The sequence below is a fragment of the Lonchura striata genome, chromosome 31 (assembly GCF_050655825.1).
Source record: "Lonchura striata isolate lonStrDom1 chromosome 31, ASM5065582v1, whole genome shotgun sequence".
Lineage (NCBI taxonomy): Eukaryota > Metazoa > Chordata > Aves > Passeriformes > Estrildidae > Lonchura > Lonchura striata.
In genome coordinates this window covers 1,161,191-1,170,387 of record NC_140733.1, presented here as the reverse complement: position 1 = coordinate 1,170,387, position 9,197 = coordinate 1,161,191, and the positions used below count along the sequence as shown (strand labels likewise).

The 9,197-nt window shown below is 57.6% G+C and overlaps 1 long non-coding RNA gene across 1 annotated transcript; it reads left to right on the top strand.

The window, feature by feature from the left end:
* Positions 1-226: 226 nt before the first annotated feature.
* LOC146764725 (uncharacterized) lies at positions 227-6,807 on the top strand. The gene is made up of 2 exons (XR_014950529.1): positions 227-1,061; positions 4,710-6,807. It is a non-coding gene; the product is annotated as an uncharacterized LOC146764725 (long non-coding RNA).
* Positions 6,808-9,197: the final 2,390 nt, after the last annotated feature.

Genomic DNA, 9,197 nt, shown 5'->3' with positions numbered 1-9,197 from the left:
CACGCATTTCTAAGATAACACGTATACTTGAGACTGTGAGAATCCCCAGATCAAAGGACACCTGTGAGGAAGACAACCAGCCTTCATCCCACGACCACCAGGAGGCAGAAAACGACCACCTAGCAACAGAATGCGACTGCGCAGAAGAAACGAGTGAACTAAGGAAGAAGATAAAAAGAGCGAACTAGGGGATCACAGGCGCAGCAGTTTGGCGGAGCGGTTGCTCCCCTCTGCCGCCGCAGCGCTGCTTTTTGCTTTGCTCTCATATACTCTATTAAATGAATTAAATAAATTCTGTTAATTGGATCAGATGGCCTCTTGTGCTCAATCATAACAAGATGGCCTCTTGTGCTCACTCATAACAACTATATGTGTTTTGCAACCAAAAACTTATTGGTCATTGGTTCTAATTAAGACAATTACCTTTATTAATTCATGGACCACTATTGGCTATTGATTTTGCCCTCTTTATTCTAATTTCCTTTCTTTTTATTATTTTCGTCATCATTTTTTATAATTTTCACAGAGTAAAAGCGGCCACTTTGGGGCCCACGGAGACATTTCTGGGCACATTTGGGGCAGTCTTGTGTCTGGGGAGGGAATTCAGAGAGAACTTGAGGGTCTGCGGGACGCCTGGGGGAGCCGGGCGGGCGCTTGGAGGGGCACTCAGGGATCCTGAGGGGCAGTTCGGGGTCCGGGGGAGCACTCGGGGGTCCGGGGCCCTGGAGGTCAGCGAGGGGAATTTGGGGCCCTTCGGGGTCCGGGGGAGCACTCGGGGGGCTCGGGCGGGGCTCGCTGGGCGCGGGGGCTGATGGGAGTTGTAGGCGCGGGTACAATGCGGTGTAACGGGGCCGCAGAGCATCACGGGAGTTCTAGGCGCAGCTACCGTGGCTCTGGGTGGGGCGCGGGGCATGACGGGAGATGAAGTCACGGATGGAACAGCTCTGGGCGTGCGCCGCAGAGCATGATGGGAGCTGTAGTTCCGGAAGTGGCTCGGACGCGGCGTTCGGGGTCCGGGAAGGCCCTCGGGAGACATTTTTGCATCCGAGCCGCGACTTGAGGTGCTGGGGGCTCTGGAGCACTCGGGGGAGCTTGGGGAGATTTAACCGCGTTCCTCAAGGCACAGGGCGCGGCAGGAATTTTAGGCGCAGCACTGTGTTCTGAGGGGCTCTGGGGCCGCGGGGGATGAGAGGAGAGGAATTCCCAGAAGTGGCTGTACCGGGCACCTGTGGGGCTGGGAGCACTCAGGGGATCCGAGGACGCTTTTGGGGGGTCCCGAATGGGCGCTGAGGGCACTTGGGGATCCCGGAGGGTCTGGGGGGCACTTACATGAGAGATGGGGGCGGTACCGGGGTTCTGTGGAGCGCGGGGCATGACGGGCGTTGTAGTCCCGGCCCCAATGGGGCTCTATTTGGCTGCGGGGCATGATGGGAGATGTAGGCAAAAGAAAAGATGGCGCTGTCTCCAGGCACCGCCCCCAAAGCCATGATCCCTGGCGCTGATTGGTTGGATGCTGTGATGATGGGCGGGAGACTCGGCTAATGGGAGGTGGCGGGGGCGGGAACAGCCCATTCAACTTCTCCAGTCCCTCCCAGTACAGCCCAGTTCATCCCCAGTACAGCCCAGTACAGCCCCAGTGCCCCTCCAGTCCCTCCCAGCACAGTCCAGTTCATCCCAGTACAGCCCAGTACAGCCCCAGTGCCATTCCAGTCCCTCCAAGTACAGCCCAGTCCCTCCCAATACACCTGAGTTCATTCCCAGGCCCTCCCAGTTCCTCACAATGTCATCCACAGTGTGCCCCAGTGTTGCCCAGTCTTCCCCACAATGTCCCTAGTTTATCCCAGTATCCCCCAGTTTCACTCCCAGTTTCACTCCCACTGTGTCCCAGTTTACCCCCACAGTCCATCCCAGCCCACCCAGATTCCTCACAAGCATTCCTCATGTTCCCAGGCTGTCCCAGTGCCCCACAGGATCACTCCCAGTATGTCCCAGTGTGTCCCACAGCATTCCCAGTGTTCCCCAGTATGTCCCAGTCCTCCCCAGTGTTTCCAAGGACAGTTTAATTTCTCAGGGCTGCCGTGGCAGCCAAACCCAGCAGTGGGGTCAGTGCAGTGCCCATGGCCACAGCCCCTTGCAGTGCCCAGTGCAGCTGGGGCTGATGATCCACCCTCACAGCTGGCCAAGGGCGGTCTGGAGTGGTTTTGGTGGCACCTTGGGCTGGCACGCACCTGAGGAGGGTGTCTGCTTTCATGGGGAAACTCAGGGGTTTTAGATTGCTCCAAACATAGAAAAAGGGAAAGCCCCTCTTAGGCTGGGTGCAGCCAGCTCTGCAGGCACAGCAGGTCCCAGGTGAGTGAGGACAGACAGGATGGGCTGGGGCAATGTGGAGCAAGGTTATCCATGCTGGGCCAGAGCTCAGGGCACAGCTTCTCTGAGCAGGCCAGAGCTCCTGAGGGGAGACCCTGGGTCAATATCAATCACAGAATGCTGCAGTCGCCTCTGATCTAAAGAGAAATGTAATAAAATACACCCTTTAAAACGGGAATGTGTATTTCTTACAAGCACTTTGAAATCTTTCCCCACAACTGGAATAGGAAAATTTTAATGACCCTCTCAGGGCTTTGGTGTTGTTTACATCAGACTCAGTCCCTGAGCATGTCTTCAAAAAACTTCTCAAGAACTAAACGTTAAATTAAAACTCCAGAGTTTCTTGAAGTTTTAATGGGTCCCACTGAGGGACAGCACTGAGAAAGTTTCCCCAGGTTCCCGTCAGAGCAGAACACTGGAGGCAGCGATGACAGCTGGGGACAAGCAAGGGAAAGGTGTCTCTGGTGCTGAGCAAACCTGGATGTGTTGCAGGAATGCAAAGGGCCCAGGCCTGAGCCCCAGCCCCTGGCAAGGCAGATCCTGTCCCTCCCTCATTGCTCAGGGCTCTTCCCGGGATGGGCACTGGCATGTGGGGATGTGCAGTGCCAAGGGCAGGACCATGGGGTGGCCCCTGCCAGGCTGCTGAGCAGGGACAAGGAGGCACTGAGGCCCCAGGGCTGCAAGGGTCACTTGTCCCCTGGTGGCCTCAGGCCCAGGGCCAGCAGCCATGGCCAAAGGGCTGCACAGGTTGGCTCTGTCAGGGCCTTGCAGCTGCTGCACATCCCTGAGCCCTCTGCAGCCCAGGCTGTCCCACGGTGTCCCTGCCCTGCGCCTCTGTCCCTGCAGGCTGTCGTCACCCCCGGCTGCCCCACCTCGCTGGCCCTTCCTTTGCTGGCAGCTCTGCCTCCTGCTGCCCCTGCCTGGCCACACAAAGCCTTGGGCTGCTCCAGGCTCCTGCTGGGGACGTGCTGCACCACAGCCCTGCCCTGGGAGGGAAATTCCTTTCTCCTCCTGTGTCCAGTCTGGACTTCTCCAGCTGCATTTGTGGCATAATTTCTCTCCCTGCCTGATTCCCACTATGGAGAAAAGCTCCACCATTTCCACATCCACCCTTCAAGCCCTGCCAGGCCACTCCTGATCTGTCCTCAGTCTCTTCACAACTGAGCCCAGGCACATCAGCCTCCATACGTGGGTTATGTTCTTGAGGCCTGCAAAACCCAGCTCGGGAGATCTCTGGGCCCTGTCCAAGGTGTTTGCAAAGGAAAACATTCTGCTCATATCACCAGAGGCCAATGCCAGGCAGAACTGTCTGTCCTGGCAGCTTTTGTCTGGGAGCAATCCTAGGATAGATGGAATTTTGGCAGCCAAATTCCAGTTCCTGCCATGGCCCCTGGACAAGAGGGTCAGTTCTTTTCTGCAGGAAAAAAGGAACAGAGCCCCAGTGCTTCTGAGGCAACTGAGATGTGACCATCAGAGGCCAAGGCCAGCCAGAGCTGGCAGGTTTTTTTCTGGCAGATACCCTTGCATACAGGAAATTTTTGAGGGGAAATACCAATTTTGTCCATGGGTGTCGAAAAAGAGGGACAGTTCTTTTCCATAGCAAGGAAAGCACAGAGCCCCAGTGGTTCATGGGCAGATGAGAAGCAGCCATTGACATTCCAAGATCAGCCAGACCTGTCAGGTGGCCCCTGGGAGGCCAAGCCTGCCAGACCTGTTCCCTGTTCCCCTCATTCCATGGAGCCCCACAGTGTCCCAATGGTCCCTTGTTTCCAGGAGGCCCTGAGGTGTCACAATCCCCCTTGGTGACACCAGGCCCTGAAGGGTCGGAATGGTCTCCATGGTTCCACAAGGCCTCACAGAGTCATGGTGGTCTCTGGGTTCCATGGAGCTCCGCGGTGTCACCATGGCCCCAGAGTGTCACAATGGACTCGATGGTTCCTCCAGGTCCTCACCGTGCCACCATGGTCTCCACAGGAAGGGAACAACCCAGCCCCAGCGTTCCAGGGGCAGATGAGCCACAGCCACCAGAGGCCAAGGGCAGCCAGATCAGATGGTGCTGGCAGATTTTGTCCTTGGATATAGGGAATTTTAGAGGTGGAATGCCAGTTTCAGACCTGGCTGCCTGGAGGAGAAGGACAGTTCTTTTCCATAGGAAGGCAAGGACGGAACACCGGTGTTTCAGGGGCAGATGAAAGGTGACCATCAGAGGCCAAGGGCAGCCAGACCTCTCTGTTCTGGTATTTTTTTGTCTGAAAGCAACCCTTGCATATAGGGAATTTGGGAGGTGGAACCCCAGTTTCAGCCATTTCTGCATTGTTAAGAAGGATGGTTCTTTTCCATAGGAAGGAAAGCCCAGAGCCCCAGTGTTGCAGGGGCAGAAGCAGAGAGAAGGCTCCTGGGAGGCCGAGCCAGCCAGACCTGTTTGTCCTGGCAGCTTTGTCACTGAGAAATCCTTGGACCTAGGGAATTCTGGAGGAGGATTCCAAACTTTGGCCATGGGCATCTGGTCGAGATGGATGGTTTTTCCCATAGGAAAGAGAAGCGTGGAGCCCAGGTGTTTTGGAAGGAGATGAGAGGTGGTCACTATAGGCCAACAGAGCCAGACCTGTCTCTCCTGGCACCTTTCATCTGGGGGAAATCCTTGGATATTCAGAATTTTGAAGGTGGAATCTCAGTTCTGGCCATGGGCACCTGGGCAGGAAGAAGAGTTCTTTTCATCATAAAGGAAGGCACAAAGCTCCAGTGTTTCAAAGGCAGATAAGGATCAGCTCTTTGGAGACCAAGGCCAGCCAGACTTGTCTCTCCTGGAAGCTTTCACCTGGGAGAAATCCCTGGATATAGGGAATCCTGGAGGCGGATTCCCAACTTTGGCCATGGGGGCCTGGATATGAAAGGTGCTTTTTTCCCATAAGAAAGAAAAGCACAGGGTCCCAGTGTTTCACAGGAAGATGAGAGGTGGCCCCTGGGTGGCCAAGCCAGCCAGGTCTGTCTGTCCTGGCAGGTTTCATCTGGAAACAATCTTTGCATAGAAGCAAACTAAGAAGAGGAATCCAAATTTTGGCCATGGGCACCTGGAAGAGAAGGACAGTTCTTTTCACAGGAAGGAGAGCACCGAGCCCCAGTGCTCCAGGGGCAGATGAGCAGCAGCCCTGGACATGCCAAGGTCAGCTGGACCTGTCAGGTGGCCCCCAGGTGGCCCAGCAAGCCAGGCCTTGATGCCATGAGAGGCCACCTAGAGCAGAGGCTGGACAGTGTTACAGGAGTAAAGTGGGGATTTATTAAAAAGGCCTTCAAAGGATTCACCTGGGCAGTACAAGGGCCTGGCTGAGGGTACACCCAGGATGGACGCCAGGTCACGTGTTTACATACTTTTGTAAGATTTGGTTCATTTCCATATTGGGGTTAATTGTCCAATTATACCTTCAGATTATGCAGCCCCACCCTCCCAGTCTGCTCTCCTCAATTTGCTGCTGTTTTCACTTTTTGGGCCCGAAGCTGCAGCGGTGTCTATGGTTCTCGGGCAGGAAAAGGATTGTTTTGTCTGACTATACTGTAAGAGAACTTGCTGACACTCTGCATGAAGTTCAGAGTTACAGACTGATACAGCACAGAATCGGGAAAATATGGAAGCTAAAACTTAAGGCATCAGCCTGTCCCATGTTCCCTTGCTTCCATGGGGACACACAGTGTTAAAATGGCTCCTCTGGGACACTCTGGGCTGCACAGTGTCACCCTGGGCCCTTGGATCCATGGGAGCTTCCCAATGGTCCCCTCTGATTCCACAAGGTCCCCACAGTGTCACAACTGATCCATGGCTCCATGAGGTTCCCCAGTGTCACCACGGTGTCCTTGGACCTGCCTTGTCCCAACTCACCCATCGTCCCATGAGGGTCCCCAGTGTCACCAGGGTGTCCTTGGACCTGCCTTGTCACAACTGACCCATGGCTCCATGAGGCTCCATGAGGTTCCCCAGTGTCACCGTGGTTGCTGTCAGAGGCTGGATGAGATCAGTGTCCCCAGACACCTTGGGCTGAGCTGTCAATCAGTCACACAGATGGGACAGCACTCACCCAGCTCTGAACACCTGAGATATCAGAAGTCCCAGCTGGGGGGAGGCCCACGAAGGCCCAGGGGCTTAAAACCAAGGAGCACAAGGTCAGCCCCTGGTATGGACTCTGCCTTCTCCTGGGGTTTGTGTCTCACCCACACTGGAGCCCCGGGAGCTGGGAGCCACATGTGTGTCTTTCTGTGGAGCTTCTCTCTTCCTGTCTCTCTCTCTTTCCTCTCCTTCTAATGCTCTTTATATGGAACATTTTTGGGTACCTGAACAACTTCAGTGTTTAGGGCTTTCCAGGCTAAATGGGCTGAGTTAATGAAGTTACAGCTGTGAAAAATGATTTAAGTTGGATTGGATTTGTATTAAACGCTTTTCCAAAGTTCCTTGTTCTTTTGTACTTTGCCAGTAAAATTTTGGGGGTCCCGAATGGGCGCTGAGGGGCACTTGGGGGTCCCGGAGGGTCTGGGGGACACTGATGGGACAGATGGGGGCGGTACCGGGGTTCTGTGGAGCGCGGGGCATGACGGGCGTTGTAGTCCCGGCTTTATTGGGGCTCTATGGGGCCGCAGAGCATGACGGGAGTTGTAGACAAAAGAAAAGACGGCGCAGGCCTCAGGCCCCGCCCCCAAAACCATGATCCATGTCCCTGATTGGTTGGGGCCGTGATGGGCGGGAGCCTCGGCCAATGGGAGGCAGTGCGGGTGGGAACAGCCATTCAACCCCTCCAGTCCCTCCCAGCCCAGCCCAGTTTATCCCCAGCACAGCCCAGTAGAACCCCAGTGCCCCTCCAGTCCCTCCCAGTACAGCCCAGTCCCTCCCAATACACCTGAGTTCATTCCCAGGCCCTCCCAGATCCCCCCAGTGCCATCCATATCCCGCTCCAGTGTCCCCCAGTCTTCCCCACAGCGTTCCTGCCCATTGCGGGGCAGCGGCGCAGACGGAATGTCCTGCGGCCCAAACCTCCTGCTCCTGCCACACAGCGCCAGCCTTCTCCCCTCCTCCTCCTCTCCCAGCACGGCACAAATTCCAGCTCGGAGGAGGCTTCCCCAGAGAGGGCTCCGGCTCCTGTCTCAGCCCGAGTGTCCCTGCAGAGGAACAGGGCATCTTTCAGGCACTTCCACAAGCTCAGGGTTCCCATTTCATGGGGAATCTGGGATGCCGGGGGAGAACGCCGGGGCATGGCCGGCCCGGGGCGCTCGGGCGGCGCTCGGGGCCGCTCCTGGCCCGGGCCGAGCGCTGACAGCCGCGTCCCGCCCGCAGGGAAGGCGCAGGAGGCCCGGCAGGAGCGGCCCCGGCGGGTTCGCTGCTGGGCAGCGGCGGCTGCGGCGGCGGCTGCGCGGCCACGCGGCTCTCGGACGGTGCCCGGGGAGCGGCGGGGCCGGCGGCGGGCACGGAGGAGGGGAAGGAGGAGGAGGAGGGAGAGAAGGAGAAGGAGGAGAAGGATGGGGCTGTGCGGGGCAGGCGGCGAGCTCAGCCCGCTGCTGCCCTCGGCTCGCAGGTGGCCATCAAAAGGGTGCCAGGGAACCGCGTCCGGCGCCGGGGCGAGCTGGTGATGAGCCGGGCCAGCGGCAGAAGCCGGGCCGTGCCGGGCGGGGCTGAGCCGGGGCCCGGCAGGGTGGGAGCTGCCAGGACGCCTGGAGGGAGAGCGGGCGTGGGGCCAGCGCAGGGCGCAGAGCATCCCGGGCTGGCTGAGGGGTTCCCGACCCCCGGCACGGCATCAGCCCCACTGACGGCATCGTGCTCCTCCCGCAGCCCCACGGCACCAGCGCAGCCCTGGAGATCGTGCTGCTGGACAAGGTCTCCTCTGGCTATGCTGGTGTCATTCAGCTCCAGGAGTGGCTTCAGCTCCCCGACAGCTTTGTGCTGGTGCTGGAGCATCCGGAGCGGTGCCAGGACCTGTCGGGTTTCCTGGCGGAGCGGTGGTTCCTGCCGGAGGAGGAGGTGCGGGGGCTGCTCCTCCAGGTGCTGGAGGCTGCAGCATCCCCCTGATGAACTGTGTCTGTGTTCCACAGGAACCCTGTCCTACAGCCCACCAGAGGGGATCCACCAGCAATGCTACCACGGCGAGGCAGCGACGATATGGTCCCTGGGCCTCCTGCTGCACCACCTGGTCATGGGAAAGCACCCGTTCAGGAGGGGCCAGGAGATATCTGGGGTCAGATCTTGTTCCCACCATGGCTCTCTCAAGGTGGATCCTCATCTCTGGCCTCGGGAGCAATACCAGTGCTGGGAGACAGCAGCAGCTCATGGGCATTCTGCTCTGGCAGCTGCTGAGGAGGTGGCACATGTCCTGCTCTCCTGCTCTCCTCCAAACAGAAAATCGAAGGGGAAGTTTAGGCCCACCTCTAAGCACACCCAGCATGGCCTGGGCACGGGAAAAGGGGGCAACTTCTCCAAATGACTGGTGATTGCTGGTTTCTCTCCCCAGAGTGCCTGGATGTCATTAAGAGGTGTTTGTCCATGCAGCCCTTGGACAGGCCATCCTTAGAAGAGATTTTCCGTGATCCATGTTCCTCTGCCCTAGAAGATGGGAGAGATCCACATGCACAGTTGGATCCAGGGGCCTGGCAGGTAACAGCTCCACACATCTCTTGGCACTAAGTAGCAAAGCCAACCAGACAGGTTTTGTCCTGCCTGTAGCTCTGAGCAGGGGTCAGCAGGAGGGAACACAGCTCATGGGCTGGAGCTGAGCTGGAGACCTGGTGTGGCAAGCACTGGTGGCCAACATCCCCCTGGTTTTGCCTGCCATGGCTCATGGATGGCTGGGGCCCTG